The 20,426-nt window shown below is 40.9% G+C and overlaps 1 long non-coding RNA gene across 1 annotated transcript in view; it reads left to right on the top strand.

Annotated features, from left to right (window-relative positions):
• LOC127526831 (uncharacterized) overlaps positions 1-19,601 on the top strand; it is a 36,989-nt gene extending 17,388 nt beyond the window's left edge. Inside the window, exon 3 of the long non-coding RNA XR_007934271.1 lies at positions 17,434-19,601. This is a non-coding gene — a long non-coding RNA (uncharacterized LOC127526831). The remainder of the gene's footprint in view (positions 1-17,433) is intronic.
• Positions 19,602-20,426: the final 825 nt, after the last annotated feature.

Below are 20,426 nucleotides of genomic sequence, written 5' to 3'. Positions count from 1 at the left end.
TGAAGATGGCCTTAATGAACGTTCGTCCCATAGCCAACAAATCTTTTATTTTAAATGACTTTTTTACATCCCACAACTTGAACTTTCTATTTATGTCAGAGACTTGCTTAAGTGCTGGCGACTCAATTTCTCTCCATGGTCTCTCCCCTCCTGATTGTACCTTTTTTTAGCTCACCCAGAATCGCTGGTCGAGGTAGTGATATTGCTACTGTTTTTCAGAATCGTTTTAAATATAGACTTTTGACTGTAGACAATTTCTCCAGTTTTAAGGCTCAACTGTTTAAAATTGATCTTACAAATCCCATACTGTGTGCACTGGTTTATAGACCTTCTGGATATAATAAGGATTTTGTCCAGGAGTTCTCAGAGTTCTTATCTTTCATGGTGTCACGCGCTGATAGAAGGCTGATTCTAGGAGATTTGAACATTCATGTTTGTTGTCCAACAAAACCCCTGGTTAAAAATTTTCGAGGTATAATTTTACTTGGGTGGTGTCAAGTCCCACACATCAGGAGAGCCAAGGTAGAAGCCAGTGTTCAGCCCTGGTTAAATGAAACCAATCATGCGGAGGTGGAAAAAGGACTCTTATGAAATTCTCAGAACTCACTGGAAGTCCTATCAAGAGGCTGTGAGAAGAGCAAAATTAAATTTTTTATCTTGTCTAATTGCTAATGCTCCCTCAAGACCTAGTGTGCTGTTTAGCACCATAAACACTCTCTTAAACCCACCTGTTAGCAGCTTCCTTGAGAGTACACTTGAGACCTGTGAGCTTTTTGTCAATTATTTTATAAATAAAATCCAAGCCATTCGACCCAGCATTACTGTTTCAGGTGTTGATTACTGTTGGACGACACCAGCCCCTCTAAGGCCAGTGCACAGCCATTTTACTTCCTTTCAACCTATTTCTTCTCTTCAGCTGGCTGATATAATCCTGCATATGAAACCTTCCAATTATCCTCTAAATATCTTACCTTCACGTCTAGTTAAAGATACTTTCAGAGCTATTAGTCCAAATGTTTTGGTTATTATTAACAACTGTCTAAAATCTGGTATAATGCCAGACAACTTTAAACATGCAATTGTTCAGCCTCTGCTGAAGAAGCCCACACTTGATCCTACAGCTCTTTCAAACTACAGGCCTATTTCTAAGCTCCCATTTCTGTCCACAATTATGGAGAAAGTGGTTTCTTTGCAGTTACTTTCATATCTGGAGGATAACAATGTACAGTATGTGATGTGTTTCAGTCAGGTTTTAAAAAACTTCATAGTACTGAATCGGCTTTGCTGAAGGTGACAAATGATATTCTATTAACTTTGGACTTGCTGCAGTCTTAGTCTTACTGGATCTTAGTGCGGCATTTGACACAGTGGACCATGGGGTTCTGTTAAAATGGCTTCAGGATGAAGTAGGCATTCAAGGCCGTGCATTGAAATGGTTCGAGTCCTACCTTAAAGGTAGATCTATACCTATATATAGAGAAACAGCAATCATTTTTCACATAAAATTATTTATAAGCATCAACTAGACAAGAATATAGTATAGATGGACCGATCAGCCGTGTTCTAATTATTAGTTTAATATAATTATGCTGCAAAAGTCAGAACCAGTGTAGTATACAAGTGATAGGTGGGGATGTTTTCTGTGTAGAGCAAGAACGCATTCGGATTGATAACGAAACAAAATTATAAACTGTAAATTAGTTGTTTATCTTCCTAGAAATTATTATTGGTGTAATGTTTATGTTTATTTTTGTTATTGCCTCATAAATTTCAACTGCTGTGTCTGATGCCGTCACAGAAGGACAGTCTGAAAATTATTTTTGAAGCATTTGTGGATAAAAATCAGAGAATTTGACTTTTTTCATTCATGAGTGATATTTTTCTGAACTATGCTGCTTACACAAGAATTGTACTGAGCCTTTTGGCCAATAATGCCACCTCCAAAAATGTGCCGCCCGGGGCGGACCACCCCCTCCACCCGCCCCTAGCTACGCCACTGCCCAGAAGTGTTGTAGCACAGGAAGTACTGCTGGGTCTGGCATAAAGGAAGCTACTCCACTTCAGCCAGGAGAATTGGAGGTAGGTAGGAAGAGGACAAAGCTCACCTCGGAGAAGAAAAAAGGAGTGCAATTGTGTTGTACATGAAGCCTGTTGAAGGTATTTGCTTCATTTGAACTCGGACTTCTTTCTGCAGTTTAACTGGCACCCCCTACAGGTCACATGCTCTTATTCCTACAGTTAAGCAAATAGATAATTTTTCTTATGCATAACATACATACAGGACCGCAAGACGAGGACATTAGTGAGTCTTCATTGTTTGTTAATTTATTTTTATTTTTAAAGTTGTGTTTTTTTTTTAATTATATTTTTCCTCAAACAATTTTAAAAAAAAATCACTTTATTTTCCTTCTGGGCAATACTGGGTATTTCAGCTAGTACTATATAAAAAACATAACAAAAATTGTGATGACTTTTTTGGAGAAAATAGCAAGTACAAAATACTTTGAAATTATATTTTAGAAATGAATAACATTAATTGTAAAGGGAAGTTCCAAAGAGCAGTCAGTTAATATGCAAGAGATCCAAGTTAAAGAAAAATTCAAAGTTTGAGAAGTCTGTTGAAGTCATAAGCAGAAACCTGCAGTAAAAGTCTTTATAGTGGTAGTGCCCTTTAGCTGCCACCACACTAGGTTTTTCCTTAGATAGACAGATAGATTCATAGATAGAGACAGACCTTTATTTGTCTCCAGGGGGAAATGTGTTTTTTTTTACAGAAGTTCTTTAAATAAATACATAAGACAGATAAACAGATAAATAAATACCCATGCTATGGTCTGAAAACACACCAAAATGACTATAAACCAAGGAAATTAAAAAGAGAAACTTCAGACTTGGCTATTATCACAGTCTCAGTGAGGCTTTATGAAGACGTATTGCTGTTTGTATAAAGGAATCCCAGTAGCGTTTCTTGACACACTTCTGAATGATTTGTTGGCTGAAAGTCCTCAGTGTTAGTGTGTCAGGGAGATGATGTGCAGCATTGTTCATAATGATGCTCAGTTTTGTTTTAATCCTGTCCTTTACTAAGACATCTCACGTCATGTAATTAGCAACAGGTTTTTTTTGTTTTAAACAATATAATGGCACCCATGGAAAACAAACACAAAATAATGCCACCAATTAAACAAAAGAATTGGCACAAAAACATCACTAATGATAAAAATGATCATTATTAAAAAATAATAAATACACCACCAAATTACAGATCAAAGCAATAACAGCAACTAGCCAGTACCTTACTTAAATAAGGAGCATCTTTGTACATTAGGGAAAACAAAGACAAATGTATAGAGAAAGCTGGAACATTGATGATTATCTGAAACACGGCACTAAAAGGCTGAAGTACTCCAACTAACACACAGACAGGTAGAACAAGCAATTATCGAACTCATTAATCCGGCTATTGCAGTATTGAATGTTAATGGGGGTTAATTTGTATATTAACAGAGTAACATGTTTTAGTTTAATTTGAACATAAATCTAATTGCCATTCTGTTATTCTGAATTTTTGACACACACACTCTGTCTAATGCATTTTGGAGGGCAACTCTTCCTAAAATCTAAATAAATAAATTAACCTAATTTGTCTTATACAGCTAACAAATAAACCGCTCAAAACCTTCTTCAGAGCAAGTCATGCATTAGCAGTGATGAGCCAATAATTCCGACAAAATGAAATCAACAGTGAAACTTAGTTTTTCACTTTGCCATTTGCTCCACTGACACAGAAAGGAAGGTCACATAATCCATCCCATCACACCATTCATTTAGTTATCAATTATTAATAAAGTATTATTAAGGGATACCCCACTTGCACCACCACCTGTATTACAGTCCAGTTGAACAGTAGTGTAAACTAGATGTCAACGGTTAAGATTACACAACACGGTGACAGGCAACATTAATGGAAAAAGTGGCGCTGGCAGGAAGTGACCTGCCACAGGACATCCTTTCCCCTTCCTATCAAATGCTCACTTTGTGTGCAAAATGGAGTAACAAGTGCACTAAACCAAAAATGAAGTGCAATGTGACTTGGAAAACTAATGCTTAATGAAACAGAGTATATAGTCAGATATCTAAGAATTACAGTGCAATACATTTGTATTTAATGCTGAATTCACATAATCCAAAATACTCAAGAATAGCCTTTTGAATTTATGATCTACACACCGAAAAGTTTGGATAAAAGATGGGAGTATCATGCAGATTACCATCAGTGCACCCGCTCCTCTGATACATTTGTACTATAAAAAAAAATAAAAACTTTATAGACATGGTGGACTTAAGAAAATTCTCACCTCTAATGATGTTGCTATCAGTGCAGCTAACTATCCATCCATCCATTTTCCAACCCGCTGAATCCGAACACAGGGTCATGGGGGTCTGCTGGAGCCAATCCCAGCCAACACAGGGCACAAGGCAGGAAACCATCCTGGGCAGGGTGCCAACCCACCGCAGGAGTGCAGCTAACTAATTTACTCTTAATAAGTAGCAGAAAGCAATAAAAAGATAATTGAACCCTTTCACTTTTGAATTGACAGAAAAGACCACCTTGTTGCCTCCAGCTTAACAAAATGGGGTATCAGTTGTGCTTCACTAGTGGCGTGGTAGCCAGTCATACAGGAAATATTGTGCATTTATAAATAAGAATACATTCAACAAGATTTAAAAGTTACTGTCTGTGTCAAGTGCACTTCCTTAATTAATTTTAGGTGTTTTCTTTTTGTAGTTTTGCACTGTTAACGTTAAATTTCCATATTTGTTTTTACCCATTTCTCTATCAAATCATTGCATTGCCATTATTTGTCGTTACTTTAATGGCCTCTGTTAGATCTCAGGCAGGGTTCCTTCTGTTGAGACATTTATTTACGCTACTTTTGTTAATTATCTGCTGTGTTTTATTTGGCTGTTCCAAGTGTTTTGTGGGTAGTCCTCCAAGAGGTGGGGCCACCTGCCAATCACTGCCAGCAACTGCCCTCTGCCCTATATAAAGTATCCAGAGGGTCTCTCACAGTTCCTGGTGGTTCATTTTGAATGTGCTGGGTTTTTTTTTTTTGGATATTGTATTGGAATTTTGTTCACCAGGGATCACCTTTGCTGGCAACTCCTTTATGACTTTGTGCTCTTCAGATCTTTATGGTTCGCAGCCGAGTGTGAAGCGGCTGGGATGAGAATCAGCACCTCCAAATCCGAGACCATGGTCCTCAGCCGGAAAAGGGTGGAGTGCCCTCTCAGGGTTGGTAGCGAGATCCTGCCCCAAGTGGAGGAGTTCAAGTATCTCGGGGTCTTGTTCACGAGTGAGGGAAGAATGGAGCGTGAGATCGACAGGCGGATCGGTGCGGCATCCGCAGTAATGCGGGCATTGCATCGGTCTGTCGTGGTGAAAAAGGAGCTGAACCGCAAGGCGAAGCTCTCAATTTACCAGTCGATCTATGTTCCTACCCTCACCTATGGTCATCAGCTATGGGTAGTGACCGAAAGAACGAGATCGCGAATACAAGCGGCTGAAATGAGTTTCCTCCGCAGGGTGTCTGGGCTTTCCCTTAAAGATAGGGTGAGAAGCTCAGTCATCCGGGAGGGGCTCAGAGTAGAGCCGCTGCTCCTCCGCATCGAGAGGAGTCAGATGAGGTGGCTCGGGCATCTGATCAGGATGCCTCCTGGACGCCTCCCTGGTGAGGTGTTCCGGGCACGTCCAACCGGGAGGAGGCCCCGGGGAAGACCCAGGACACGCTGGAGGGACTATGTCTCTCGACTGGCCTGGGAACGCCTTGGGATTCTCCCGGAAGAGCTAGAAGAAGTGGCCGGGGAGAGGGAAGTCTGGGCATCTCTGCTCAAGCTGCTGCCCCCGCGACCCGACCTCGGATAAGCGGGAGACAATGGATGGATGGATGGATGGATGGTGTAACAGAGAATTTTGTGAAAATAAACTTTACATTCTATGAAGATTGGGTGTTTCCTCTTATACGAGGTAGAATCAAAAAGTAAAAGCAACTTGCCCTTTAACACCAGTAACTGTGAGCAGAAGAACATAACAGTTTTATCATTTCTTCCTACAGGTTGAGGCACTTCTTGTATTGTTCCACTAACTTCGTCATTCCCTGGGAAAAGAAGCTATTTGACTGCTCCCGAATCCAGATCTGCACAACTTCCTTAAGTTGCCTCTTTAAGTTGACCAAAGATGTGATAGTTGAATGTTGCTAGATCAGGGCTGTTAGGGCATGTGGAAGACATTCACACCGCAACAGTTGCATGGCCTCCATCATTGCGACCATTGCATGGGGATGTGCATTGTCATGGAGCAGCAAGTTTGTTCTTGACAGCATTCATCTTCTTTTGCTGCGAATTGCAGGTTTCAGTTTTTCTATAATCATAGCACAGTATGTTGCACTGGCTACTGATTGTCCATTGTTGAAAATGCCCCAAAATAGGACCCTTCATGTCCCAAAAAGAAGATGATCATGGTTTTTGTGGAGGAGGCCTGTTGTTTGAATTTCTTCTTTACTGGAGAAGATGGGTGTTTCCACTGCATGCTTTGTCTTTTGCTTTCTGGCTTACAGTGATGGACCCATGTATCTCATCTCCAGTGACAATCTGCTCCAGAACACAACGTAATTCATCAGTCTTCTCTGATGAAGGCATTCGCCATGTTATTGTGGTTTTGTGTGTGCGATTTTGATATTGATCCATCCATCCATCCATCCCGCTATATCCTAACTACAGGGTCACGGGGGTCTGCTGGAGCCAATCCCAGCCAACACGGCGCAAGGCAGGAAACAAACCCCGGGCAGGGCACCAGCCCACCGCAATTTTGATATTAATTTGTTGATGTTGATTTCCGTACATTTCACTTCCTCTGCCCAAAGAAAACTCACTATGGCCTGTTGTTCTGCAGTGGTTCGATCCCATAGTGAAGCATCCATGTTCGTTTGAACTTGGCTTCAACTAGGCTAATGGCAGAGTGGTGCAGTGTGCGTAGTGAATGTGTTGTATTGCATCAACTTCTCTCTGTTGCAGTTACCACATATTTTTAAATTGCCTTTACTTTAAATTGACTTATACTTTTTAATTTATCCTCATATATAGCCATGGGTTTGACGGTAAGTCTCTGCTTTGGGACTCCTTGTTCATAATAGATGCCATCATTTTCAAGTGGCATTTTGCCTGCCATGTGCTTGTACACTTTGCACTGTGCATGACATCATCACATTTGCATTATAAATGATGGCAACATGCACTACATAGCATCTAAGTATTGATTTAGTCATAGGAATGACCCTCTTGAGAGATTAATGTGTAATCAAATTATTAAATTACTGTAGAGAAAGAATCCGGTTCAGTGCTGTCTTAATGTATGGGCACAATGGGTACTGGCTGCAGTCCCAGGAGCATAGGAGCCAACGATGTTTCTGATGCCTATGTATGTTTCAATCTTCAGGGGTCCCAGCGGATTACTTTGCCCATAGGCCTGTGATGCTGGTACAACGGCCCTGATTTGGTTTGGAACTTTGCTAAGTGTTGACTTTAATTTTGGTTTTCTATGTAAAATTCGGAAAATATTATTAGAACATTAGAACACTCTAGATGAGAACAGACCATTCAGCCCAACAAAGCTCGCTAGTCCTATCCACTTATTTCTTCCAAAAAAACATCAAGTCACATTTTGAAAGTCCCTAAAGTCTTACTGACTACCACTCTACTTGGTAGCTCATTCCAAGTGTCTATCATTCTTTGTGTAAAGAAAATCTTCCTAATGTTTGTGCGAAATTTACCCTTAACAAGTTTCCAACTGTGTCCCCGTGTTCTTGATGAACTCATTTTAAAATAACAGTCTCGATCCACTGTACTATTTACCTTCATAATTTTAAACACCTCAGTCATGTCACCTCTTAATCTTTTTTTGCTTAAACTGTATAGGCTCAACTCTTTTGATATTTCCTTATAATTCAACCCCTGTAGCCCTGGAATCTGCCTAGTTGCTCTTCTCTGGACTTTTTCTAGTGCTGCTATGTCCTTTTTGTAGCCTGGAGACCAAAACTGCACACAGTACTCCAGATGAGGCCTCACCAGTGCGTTATAAAGGTTGAGAATGACCACCTTGGACTTCTACTCCACACATCGTGTTATATATCCTAACGTTCTCTTTGCCTTCTTAATGGCTTCTGAACACTGTCGGGAAGTTGATAGCTTAGAGTCCACTATGACTCCTAAATGTCATAGGTGTAGGTGTAGGTGACTCCTAAATGTCATAAGGTGTATTCTCAATTTTCCGACGACCTATTGTCTATTCAAACTTAACATTTTTACTTCCTATGTGTAACACTTTACATTTACTGACATTAAATTTCATCTGCCACAAATCTGCCCAAGCCTGTATGCTATCCAAGTCCTTCTATAATGATATAACGTATTCCAAATTATCTGCTAATCCAACTATCTTGGTATCATCTGCAAACTTAACCAGCTTGTTACTTATATTCCTATCTAAACCATTTATATATATTAAAAATAGCAGCGGCCCTAGCACTGACCTCCTTGGACCACCACTCTTAACATTGGCCAATTCTGATGAGGTTCCTTGCACCATCACCCTCTACTTCCTGTGTCTGAGCCAATTCTGCACCCATCTACAAACCGCACCCTGAACTCCCACTTGTTTTAGTTTGATGCTCAACCTCTCATGTGGCACCTTATCAAATGCTTTCTGAAAGTCAAGATAAATAATATCATAAGCTCCACTTTGATCGTATCCTTTTGTTGCCTCCTCATAGAATTCCAGCATGTTAGTAAAACACGACCTCCCTCTTCTGAACCCATGCTGACTGTTCGGAATAACTACTGTCCTTGCCAGGTGTTGCTCAATCTTGTCCTTAATAATTCCTTCCATTAATTTTCCTGTGATGCATGTTAAGCTTACCGGCCTATAGTTGCTTGGATCTGCCCTGTCACCCTTTGTATATAATGGGATGATATTTGCCATTTTCCAGTCCTTCAGAATCTCTCCTGTCAAGGGTTTATATACAGTATGTATTTACTAGCCTCCTGAAGAACTCAAGGGTAAATATTACCTGGTCCTGGTCATTTGTTTGATTTCATCTTACGATTACTTATGATTACTGAGTGTTTTACCTCTTACTGTGATGACAACCATTCTGTTTTGTCATCAGTGAAAGGGCTTCTTTTGATCTCTGCAAAGTGCCATACACGAGTTTGACAGGAATCTCATTCCGTCCAATTAGTCACAACTGACCAAGATTTGGTGAAGAAATTGAAGTGAAAAAGAGGGTGAGATATTTCAGTGATCCAAGGTGGATGTCAAAATTAACTGTAGAGTATTTCTAGAAACTAAGATTGAGGTTTTGAAATGGCCTTCACAGCTCCCAGGCCTTGAGTATTATTGAAAATCTGTGTGCTTGTGGTATCAGAATTTAACACAAAATTGTAATATGTGATTATTTTATTTTTTCCTTTCTTGAGTCAATTGTTGATTACGACATTGATGCCACTAACATTTAATATGGTTGTTATGATACCATGTGCTACATCACATGGTGACAGCATATAATGTTGCCCTCTTTGGCCATCTCATCTAATACAAGATGCCATTTAACAAAGGAATAATCAGAAGCTATTTGGCCACCAAGAAGTTACTTGCTTGTGTTCTGCTTTTAGTATTTCGAGTTCTGCTCACATCTGATGGTTCTGTTCCATTTGCTCTCAGCACCTCATAAATAAATTGAATTGATTGCATGCTGTGAGGGGTTCCAAGTGAGGTCCAACACTGCAGACAGAAGAGGGTCGAGAAGATGGAAGGGCTACCACCAGGGGTGTAGACTGTGCATTTGCAAGGTATGGCCCAGTTGTGCTCATTCAAAATGGCACAGAAATAAATGCCAGGCAGTGAAGGATGATGGGCAATGGAGTTAACCTGATTCACATGGTTGGTGCAGTGTACATCCTCCTCTCCCATGTATTACTGTGAGGTTGCCTTTTATTATAAACTGGGGATTTATGACTGCAGAGGACACCTAAAGCCACCAGAACAGTCCTACACTACACTTAAAAATACTATCCGTTTAATATCACTTTACTGGCTTTTGTGGTTCCTTGTAGAACCATTGCTTGATACAGAACCATTTCTTTCTGGGAAAGGTTTTTTTTTGCACAGAGAGAGTCGTCTCAATCTGGACCCAAACTGCAACCAGAAAGGAGCTCCCGGACAGGGCCTGCTCTACCAAGTTATTAGACCACGAGAGTCAAGAAGACTGCCTTTTATTTCTGTTGCCTTGTTAGCTTTGTACAATCGAGCTCCTGTTTTTGTTAGTAATATTTGAGTTAGGATTAAACAGGGTAACCCGGAGGGCAAGCCAACACTTTCTTGAAGTCCTCGAATGTCCTTCCACCTGTCCACAGAGGATACTGACAGATCTAGAAAACCTGAACTGATCCTTTGTTACTGTGTCCAGTGAGAGTCCTTTTAACATCAGGAACTCACTTGTATTTCAGAATTCTGTTTTCATCTATTCACGGATATTTTTGAAACCTGTTGCAAATAAAAGGATCCTCCTGGAACCTTAATGTAGATGGTTCTTTTAAGAACCAAAAAATGGTTCCCCTGTGGCATTGCCCAGAAAGAATCACTTTGAGACCTTTCTTTTTAAGAGTGTAGTAAAGATGGGAAAAAAAAGAACAAGAGAGCTGGGGCCTCATGTATAAAACTTGCATATGCTCCAAACTGTGCGTAAGCCATTCCATATACAAAAATCAAGATTTATAATACATAACTTGCCGTGGAAATGGACTTAAAATAACAAGTTGCGATTATCTGTAAGTCTTACACAGGTTTTTTTGGTGTTGGCATTTTAGCGACTCCAGGCAGCAGGACACTGAAGTGAACAGAAAATCACATTTTTATTACACATTTCAGTGATGTTCTTGATATAACTTTTATGACACATAATTCATATTTTCTCTCAATATAGCTGTCTTCAGTGTTGGAAATAACAACTAATGCATACACTTAATGTTAATTGCTTTTAGTGTACAACCTATCTATTTTATCAATAACAAGAGTGGGCTATGTGATGTACAACATAACTGGCAATGGCAGAATTATCTGTTTAGGAGGATATCACTAATGACAGGTGAGGCCTGCAGAGGGAGCTCCAGCATCCCAAACCTGACACAGACAAGTTCAGACACAAGTGAATAAAATAAACAAGAGGATTTTATTTGTGAGAATCTCTTATTGCAAGCATTTCCCACAACACCAAGGCACGGTTACAGTAGCAGCCCACAGCAAACACTCTGCAATACTTTATCTTCTCTTTCTCTGCCTAACTTAGTCCACCACCACCCGACTATGGCCCCTTGAGCTGAGGGTGGTAGGCTTCTTTTAGGTGATCCCCAGAAGTACTACCAGTGTCCTAAAGACTTGGCCTGAGAACACTTCCAGTTAAGGAGGGAGCCACATGAAGTAGGGCTTGCTAGTCCGCGCAACACCCCCTGGTGGCACACAACAAGACTGAGCCAAAGAACTTCAATTCCAATACTGCCCTGTGGGAACCCTGGGTGCTCCTGCAACCCAGGGGGAGCTGCCATCTGGCATTTTGGGAGAAACAATGCCCTGTGTATGCCGTCTTCCCATGTCCTTCCATTAAGAAGGGGTCCTAGCTGGGTAAAGATGCCGGCTGCATAACAGAGACTATCGTGCAGAAATCACACAATTCCTGTTTCATTACAGGTTTTAACAATTGTAGGGTATTTGCCGATGGGTGCTTTTCATCATGAATTGGCTGACCGATCATGAATCTTGCAGTTACCTCCCAGTTGCGATATGCCATCTGTAGGAGATGGTATACTTAAGATGTGGCAAGATGAGCAAGCCAAGATCAAAGGGCAATGTGCAGCGACTGACGATTTTCCTAATGTAATTGGTGCAGTTGGCTGCACACATATGTCAATAAAGGCATTGTCACAGAATGAATTTGCTTCTGTAAACAGAAAGCATTTCCATTCCATTAATATACAACTAATATGTGATGCTTAAATGTGTCTGACTAATGTTTGGCTCAATCCATGATTCCTTTATTTTATCAAACAGTAGCGTGTGACTCAAACTTCAGGGTCATGCTGTGTGTGATGGTTGGCTTCTTGGTAAGTAAGCCTAATTGATAGGAGTTCAGTTAAGTTTAGTGCATTACAGACAACTTGATAGTTGGTACGCCACAAGAGATATAATGAACAGCACAACCACACACGATCTGTGATGTAATGGAACGTTGGTTCATTTAGAGGTAGATGGCATTTTTTAGACTTGTCGGATGGCACAGAATAGTGCAGAAACACGAATGGGCTCAGGACACCAATACAATGGCAATTCAAATACATTCAGAAGTTGTTCATTAAATGTGAAGAAACTAGTATTGCAACATTGACATTTACTTGGCAAAATACATCTTATTTTGTTGCAAGTTCAAGTAAAAATGTTCTTAATATATTGTAATTCTGCAATTTACGCTGAGTACCGGAGGCTTTCTGGGCCCTTCATGATAGCACATTGCTATTGCTCTCTCCACTCGTCTGCGCCCCCTCTTGCTTTTTGTTTTTATTTATTTAGTTGTGACTTCTGAAGAGAGACCATCAAAAAACATTTTTGTGATTCTCCAATTCAATCAGTAATATCTCAAGTTCACTTTCACTTAGGTTTTGTTTTCTGCCTCTTCTTTCCCTCTGTTCTTCCATGGTTTGTAGTAAAGAGTTTGCCCAGAAACATGGGTAAATTTATATGGAGATTAGATCATGAATATTCTAAAAGGCATTTTTATGCTAGTGTATGTTAGTTCCTGACAGACGGTGATGGAGAGGAGGAATGGTTAAAAGCACATGCAAATGCACATAGTTTTAAGTCAATTTGAGATTCATGAAGAAGTGTACTTTTTTTGTGCATACGAACATAAGCAAAATTTTAGTATGGAATCTATGCAAAGTTTTATATATGAGACCTCAGGTTATGAAATTGTTTTAGGTGCAGGCAGGAACACTAAAAACAGGTAAAGGTCAAAGTAGAGTAAGGAAGTCAAAAATAGCAATTGTCAAACAGAAAACAAAAAAATAAAATAGCATAATCACTAAGCACAAGTAAGTTTTTAGGGTTGGAATCCTGAAACTAGGACCCCAAAATGACTGCACTGCCATTGTAAATGTCATTGACACAATGGCGCCATACATAACAATGGCAGTCATGTAGTCATTATCGCTATACAAAAGATGACCACAAAATGGCAGTGCTCACATGGGAAAATGACCACAAACATAAGGTATGATTATTTCATCTTTATAATATAAAATTAAATAACTATAAGAAAAATACATGCTGAGATTCATGAGACAGAGGTTATTCCTGAATTGAGAAGTAAGTCCAAAATGGAGTTCAAAAGCTCTTTCTGCTTAGTACTCTGGGGAAATTGGACTCAGGAGAGCAGTGGTTAGGAAGGACTTGACTGGCCGGAGATGAGAACTGAGAGAGGTAGACAGTTGGAGGTGAAACAGGAATTACTTTGTGCAATATCTGGTGGGATGCTGTAAGTGGAAGGCCATCATAAAAGTTAGATTGGGCACAAGACCTGTTTAGGGAGGCCCAGAGAGGTAGTATAATTGTTTTGTATTTACTGCTTATGCTCATATCTCCCATATTTTTAACCTGTGTAGATGCCCCAGAGGATGGTTGGGCATCCTGACCATGGATGGTGTTGGAATTTTTACCTGGCTGGGATGCCATGATGGAAAGATGGATTGAAGGGGGCAATAACTGCCGGGATGCCTTATGATTCCCATCCTGATTGGGGTGCCCGAAGGTTACAGGAACTGACAAGAAAAGACGTCAGGAAGCAGTTCATCCCCTAGTGTAATAGGAGGCAGCATCTTTTATATTGAGTCCCAGTTTAGACACCCGCAGGGTTGCATGGGAATTGGAGTCCAGACATGCAACCCTGTATGGATCCCTGGCACCGGGGATGGACCTCCCTGGCTTTTTTATGACCCAAAAGTACTTCCAACTGGCCACATCATGTCACTGGAAGTGCTCTCAAGTCCAGCATAAAAGGAGCCTGCCTGCATAGCTCAAGGAATCAGAGCTGGGAGGAAGGAAAGCAACACTCATCTTGGAGAAGTAACAGTGTGGGGAGTAAAGGGGGAAGAGTAGGGTAGATAAGAGAAGAGGCAACCTGTTTATTGTTATACAAGGTATTTGTGTAATAAAACCATGGACTGTTTTGTGTGTTGGCATTTGAAGTGTGAGGCTCTGTGGTGCCCCTTAACCTTCACACCTGATAAATCCAACATATTTAACCATTTGGCTGCCTTTTGGGTTTGCAGATGGATCGGGAGTGTCCATTCCAGGACGCAATACGTGAAGCTCTAAATGTGACCAAGTTAAGCTGGTCATTGCTTCCTATGGCCATTTGCATCTCCTTGCCAAAGAAAACGGAAGCTGTTAAAAATCGTGAATAGAGCTGTGGGGAATCTAAAGAAACAATTAAGCATTCAGAATCAGGTGATTGAACAAAAGAGAAGCTCCAAACAGTGGATTGCATCAGCAACATTAATTGACTGCTAAGAGACCAAAGCTTGCAGCCATTGTGGCTGTCCATGTCCGTGAGTGAGGACCCCAATATATCTATGTGGTGTTTGTCCACTTCTACTATAAAGGACAACATCTTTTGTTATTATTTATATATTATTATTAAAAATGTACTAAAAGAACTGTGGTAAGTCACAGACATACAGAGTGGAAGATTTGATCGTGTCTTTAGTATATTTATTCTTTCTGATGTTCATAGTAAAAGAAACTATTTGATACATACATTTCCTGCAAACCCTAGAATTTTCATTCCAGTTTCAATTTGATAATGCATGTGCCAGCCGTTCCTTTCACTATCAACATAATAAATGTGGTTCACCAGCTCCAATCTGAATGATTTCAAGTTGGTATTTTTTACCTTTGAAAGAACCAAACTGCTTATGCCTGAAAGTGTCTGTTAGCACAATGTTTAGAATCCTGCCAAGTGCCAATATTTGGAATCTTTTTAAATATAAAAAAGAGGATTTTGAGCTGGGATGTCTGATTTTTGTTATGTGCAATATTTCCTCCTCTGATAGCACACTATTTTTAGAATGGCAGTAAAGCCCCAGGAGCGACTATAGTGAAAGATAATACCTTCTTGTCAGTACTGTGGAGATTTTGCTTTGAAGTCAAATCCTCTTGTGAAATTCTATCATAAACTTTGATCTGCACTTTCGTCTTAAATTAGCAGCAGAAGAACTAATCACACTGGCAGAATGCTCAGCTATATATAAACTACTTTTCTTTCAAGTTAAACTGGTACTGAGCTTATATCTGAATCTTTGCCAGTATTATCTTTAAGGAGAAATTATTTCATAGATTTAAACCACACAAATCACTGATTTGTGCTTAGGCTGTCAGAATGCCCTCTTGTAATTAAAGAGCCATTAAATCCGTCCATCCATCCTTTCAAATATTTTATAAACTGCTTGGCCCAGTTTGGGGTTTTGGGGAGGCGCTGCCTATCCCAATGGCAAGGACACCAGGCAGACAAAGGTGGCTTCTCATTCACATTGGGGCAATCTTGGAGCAGCAGAACTCTTCACTCAGGGTCTATGGACTCTAGCCCAGAACTGATAAATGCCTTATATTGTGCCATTCTTAAATTAATTGTGGTTGACAAAAAGGCTTTTTAACACTCCTGCTTGGAAATAGGGAGGCAAAGTGTCAAGAAGGTGATCAGGACAGCCGCACAGACTCGGCCTATCAGGTCCACAGCCCATGCTTAGTCGTCATCTGTGCGAGTTTGCAGGTTCTCGCAGCATCTTTGTAGGTATTCCCACCACATACCTCAAGGCATGCTGGCTAGGCTGATTAATTTTCCCAAACTATCTCCGAGAGAATGCAAACCTGAATTGGATTACCGTATATACTCGCGTTTAAGTTCTCCTTTGGATAAGTCAGGGCTTGATTTTACCGTATAATTTCCAGTATTTTATAATGTCGGTCATATAAATCGAATGCGGAAAACTCACCTCTATTGGTCCAAGAAATTATGATATGCTAACGCCAACCTGAGAGAGTAACCACGGAGCACACAGCCTTTTTTTTCTAAGTATTGTGCTTACGTGACCACATATTAATACCCAAACTATTCTGAAGTGATGTTTGCACTGTTTTGTGTTTTTTGGAGTTCACACCCTCATATACCTTTATCGTAAGAGCATCCCTTATCTACGATGGAGCGTTCAATCAGAAGAAAATATGAAACTGGCATTAAATTAAACGTCATTGAAGTAGCAAAGGCGGCACGGTGGCGCAGTGGTAGCGCTGCTGCCTCGCAGTTAGGAGACCCAGGTTCGCTCCCCGGGTCCTCCCTGCGTGGAGTTTGCATGTTCTCCCCGTGTCTGTGTGGGTTTCCTCCAGGCGCTCCGGTTTCCTCCCACAGTCCAAAGAGGGTTAGGTGGATTGGTGATTCTAAATTGGCCCTAGTGTGTGCTTGGTGTGTGGGTGTGTTTGTGTGTGTCCTGTGGTGGGTTGGCACCCTGCCCAGGATTGGTTCCCTGCCTTGTGCCCTGTGTTGGCTGGGATTGGCTCCAGCAGACCCCCGTGACCCTGTGTTCAGATTCAGCGGGTTGGAAAATGGATGGATGGATGAAGTAGCAAAAGAAATTAGTAACTGTGCTGCTGCAACAAAATTCGAAATGCGTCTCCGAGAATCTGGTGCGAGATTGGAGGAGGCAAGAAGACGTCAATGTAATTGTCGCATTTTTGACTGGGCGTATAAGTCGGGGTCTGATTTTATGACTGATTTTTCACATTTCAAGACCCGACTTATACGCGAGTATATATGGTATTTGATGTACATTGTGTGTGTGAAACAACTGGCATGAAGGTTTGAGGCAGGATTTGCTTTGCTAGGATGGGAGGCCTGTTTGGAAGGACAGATGGCGGTTGCTCCCGGGAATTATGTCTCCCCCCCAAACACATGATGGCAGCATCCCACTGATGGTACTCCAGTATGGATACCCGCAGGGCAGGCTGGAAATTGTTGTCCCATGGAACAGCCCTGTCGGAGGTCTTGGGTGCCTCCAGGGGGAGCTGCAGGGAATCGTTATACTCTCCTTGAAGGGACAAGGAGGTGCTTCCAGAGTGTAATGCTGTGGCATCAGGACTACATAAAAGAAGCCAAACTTCTGCATGAGTAGTCAGAAGCAGGAGGAGAGTGGATGAGACTATGTGGGTGGTGAAGAAGGAGACAAGAGTATAAATTGTAATATATGCACTAACAGTATTGTCTCTTTTCCCTGTAGCATTGAAAGATGTTGAAAGAGGATGCTAAGCTTAATGCAGCTTTAGGGTCCAATCTTGACACCACCGACTGAAGAACCAACTCTGGACTGGGCACAAGGTAACACATGGTCACAGAACAGGCCATTGCACAGTCACTAACTAACTTAAAATGTGCAGCTTTGGGATTTGGCTGGAAAAAAACGAATAACCAAATGGGAAACAACCATAATGTGAATTCCAGCTAGGCAGAGACTGAGTGCAGGATACAAAGTCCAAATTTGGGAGCTCTGAGGTCAAAGCGCTCTAAATGCCACACTTTAGATTAGTTAACTGCAAATCTGTACCATGACATGGAGAACAACATGGACTGGGAACTCCACACATCCAGACATCATACTTAATTTGTGAGGCACTGACTGCTCATTTGACAAGATATAGAAAATGGGGAGATACAGTCAGATGAATCTTCTTTCATTTTGCTCTTGGCAGTTGTGACACAGATTTAAGTGATGGTTTGGGTGCACACATTTCAAACAAATCAAAGCACACTGGTACTTAAAAGTGCCGACTGATTGAGCTTCTTCATTGAACACCCACTGTTTTAATGCTCTCCACATTTCATTGGCCTCTCAGCCTCCAGATCTGAACTCCACTGCTACTTCTGAAAGAATGGGACAAAAACTGAGAGAATGGGCAAGGTGATTGACTTTCTTGTGGCACTGTATCAAACAATTCCAGATGTTGGCCAGTTTTAGGTGCCACTGCATACTGGTTGGTGTTGTAATTTCCCCCCCTTAATAAATTAAAGGTGCATTGTGAGGTACAGCAGGGCAGGCAGCACAGAATAATAGGAAACTCAATTTCAGTGATAACAAAGCAGAGCTGCAGGAAGCAGCTGTGAGATGAAGAGCGGCCACCTCCATGTGACGGCTGACTTCCATATGAGCTCATCTCCAGTGTTCATTCCCTTCCAATAACCATAAACAGCCATCACTTTACCACTTGATTAGTGGAGTGGTGGCACAGAGTGGCCAGTCGAGTGAGAGCACCACGCGTTAGCAGTAAACAGAGTGGCTCTTATCCTTCATTTGAATATCACTTTATTCAAATATACTCCTGTGTACGGGGGAGCGCATTGCTATTAACTAGCCGGTGGTTAGCATTATGCAATCCACTTTTACAGTCATTCCTGAATTCATCAGAGTTGATGAACACAACAAACCTTTTAGCACAATATTTTAACAACTTGGCATTAATAGTGTTTCAGACCTTTTGAGAAGAAGATGCGTCACCCATTTTTCTATGCAAGATTTCACAAAGTAGTTTGAGTTGCTTGGATTGTCCTAAGTGGATTTTTATAATTTGATTTACACCGTATATAATGTGATTAGTAAAATAAAAATTCATTGTAACAATACACTTTTGTACAAAACCACTCCAAATCTGCAGATAATTGACAAATAAGTGTAGTCTGCAGAAGACCACAAGGGTGGCACAAATGAAGTTAGATTATCATATTCGCATTAAATCTACACTTAAAAGCACTACAGGTACATTAAGTAATTGTTTTTAGCACAAATAAATTCACATGGGATGGGCGAGCCAAATTTCCATTCATTCAACAATAGACTGCAGCTCTACACAAGGGGCTCAGGGGCCCACAAACCACTGGGGGTTCAAGTCTGCCTTGGGTTCTTGATATTTACACAGAAATCGGTGGTCAGATGCAACGAACAAACCAAAAGACAAACTTCCCCCTGCTTCACCAACGAGGTCCAGTACATTGAGGTCAGTGCCGCAGTCACAGCCCCAAACCGTTGATATTCCTTTTATATTTTTATTCACAGCACCATTTTGGGATGCTACCTGAATATATGGATTTCAAATGCATATTGCACTTTGAGTAGTTACTGAACCAAAAATGTCACTATGTAACATCATATGATTTTTTAGATCACTTTTCAAAAACAGTAAATAATGCATTTTCATGTTGGCTAATCATCAATTTTCGTCAAGAAACAAGACAGGTTTTTGTTCGCTTTTGCCTTTTCAGCTATGAACGAGCATCATTTCTGTTTAGGGCCATTCTCTGTAAGAAGCTGGAAAGCCTGCTGAACATATGGAAGAGACACGTGAAAATCCAGAATGTGCAGTGCTGCCGTCTTCCTGAAGCTGCTAACCATTCCAATGTGACATGAGGGCAGCATGACACTGGAGAAACAGAACTGGAACCTACCTACAGTGCTGTGAAAAAGCATTTGCCCCATTCCTGATCGCCTGTATGAAAAGGTAACTACCCTGTTAGCTACTCACTCAAACAGTTGAACAGAGTTAACCGATTATCAGACTCAATGGACTGAACACAACAAGACCTGCATGCAGCCAGCCTTGTTGAATAGTATATGGACCCTTACCACGTAAGGGAAGTAAGCACCACAAGATTTCTAGAAGGATGCTATGATTTGATCAGAGGAAATTTCAGAAGAGAAAAGGAAAAGGGTCATTGAAAATTACGAGTCAGTAAAGGGTTACAAAGCCATTTTTAAGTCTCTGGGACTCCAAAGCACCACAGCCACCTCTAAATGGAAGATGGTTGAAACGGTTTTGAATCTTTCCTAGATGATTTCTGCCAAAATGACAAAGCAACAACTCACTCAAGGAGCCACAGTGGATTCCAGAAGAACATCCAATAAAATGCAGGCCTCTTTAGCCTCAGCTATGGTCTGTGTTCATGGATGAATGGGAGAGCAGCAAGGTAGAATCTTCTGTTATCCAAAAGTAACATCAGGCCTTGTCTGTCATTGGCAAATGAACTCCTGGATTATCCTCAAGTTGTATGGTATAATGTTCTATGGACAGAAGACTCCAGAGTTGAACTCTTTGGACAGCACAGATCCCACTTATGTCTGGTGTTTGACAGCAAGATCAACCCTACAATAAAACAGGGGCATGGTAGTGTAATGGTGTGGGAATGCTTTGCTGCCTCAGGACCTGGAAAACTTGCCATTACTGA

The sequence above is a fragment of the Erpetoichthys calabaricus genome, chromosome 2 (genome assembly GCF_900747795.2).
Source record: "Erpetoichthys calabaricus chromosome 2, fErpCal1.3, whole genome shotgun sequence".
Lineage (NCBI taxonomy): Eukaryota > Metazoa > Chordata > Cladistia > Polypteriformes > Polypteridae > Erpetoichthys > Erpetoichthys calabaricus.
Note: the sequence above shows the minus strand (reverse complement) of the source record. Positions and strands in the feature narration are given on the sequence as shown.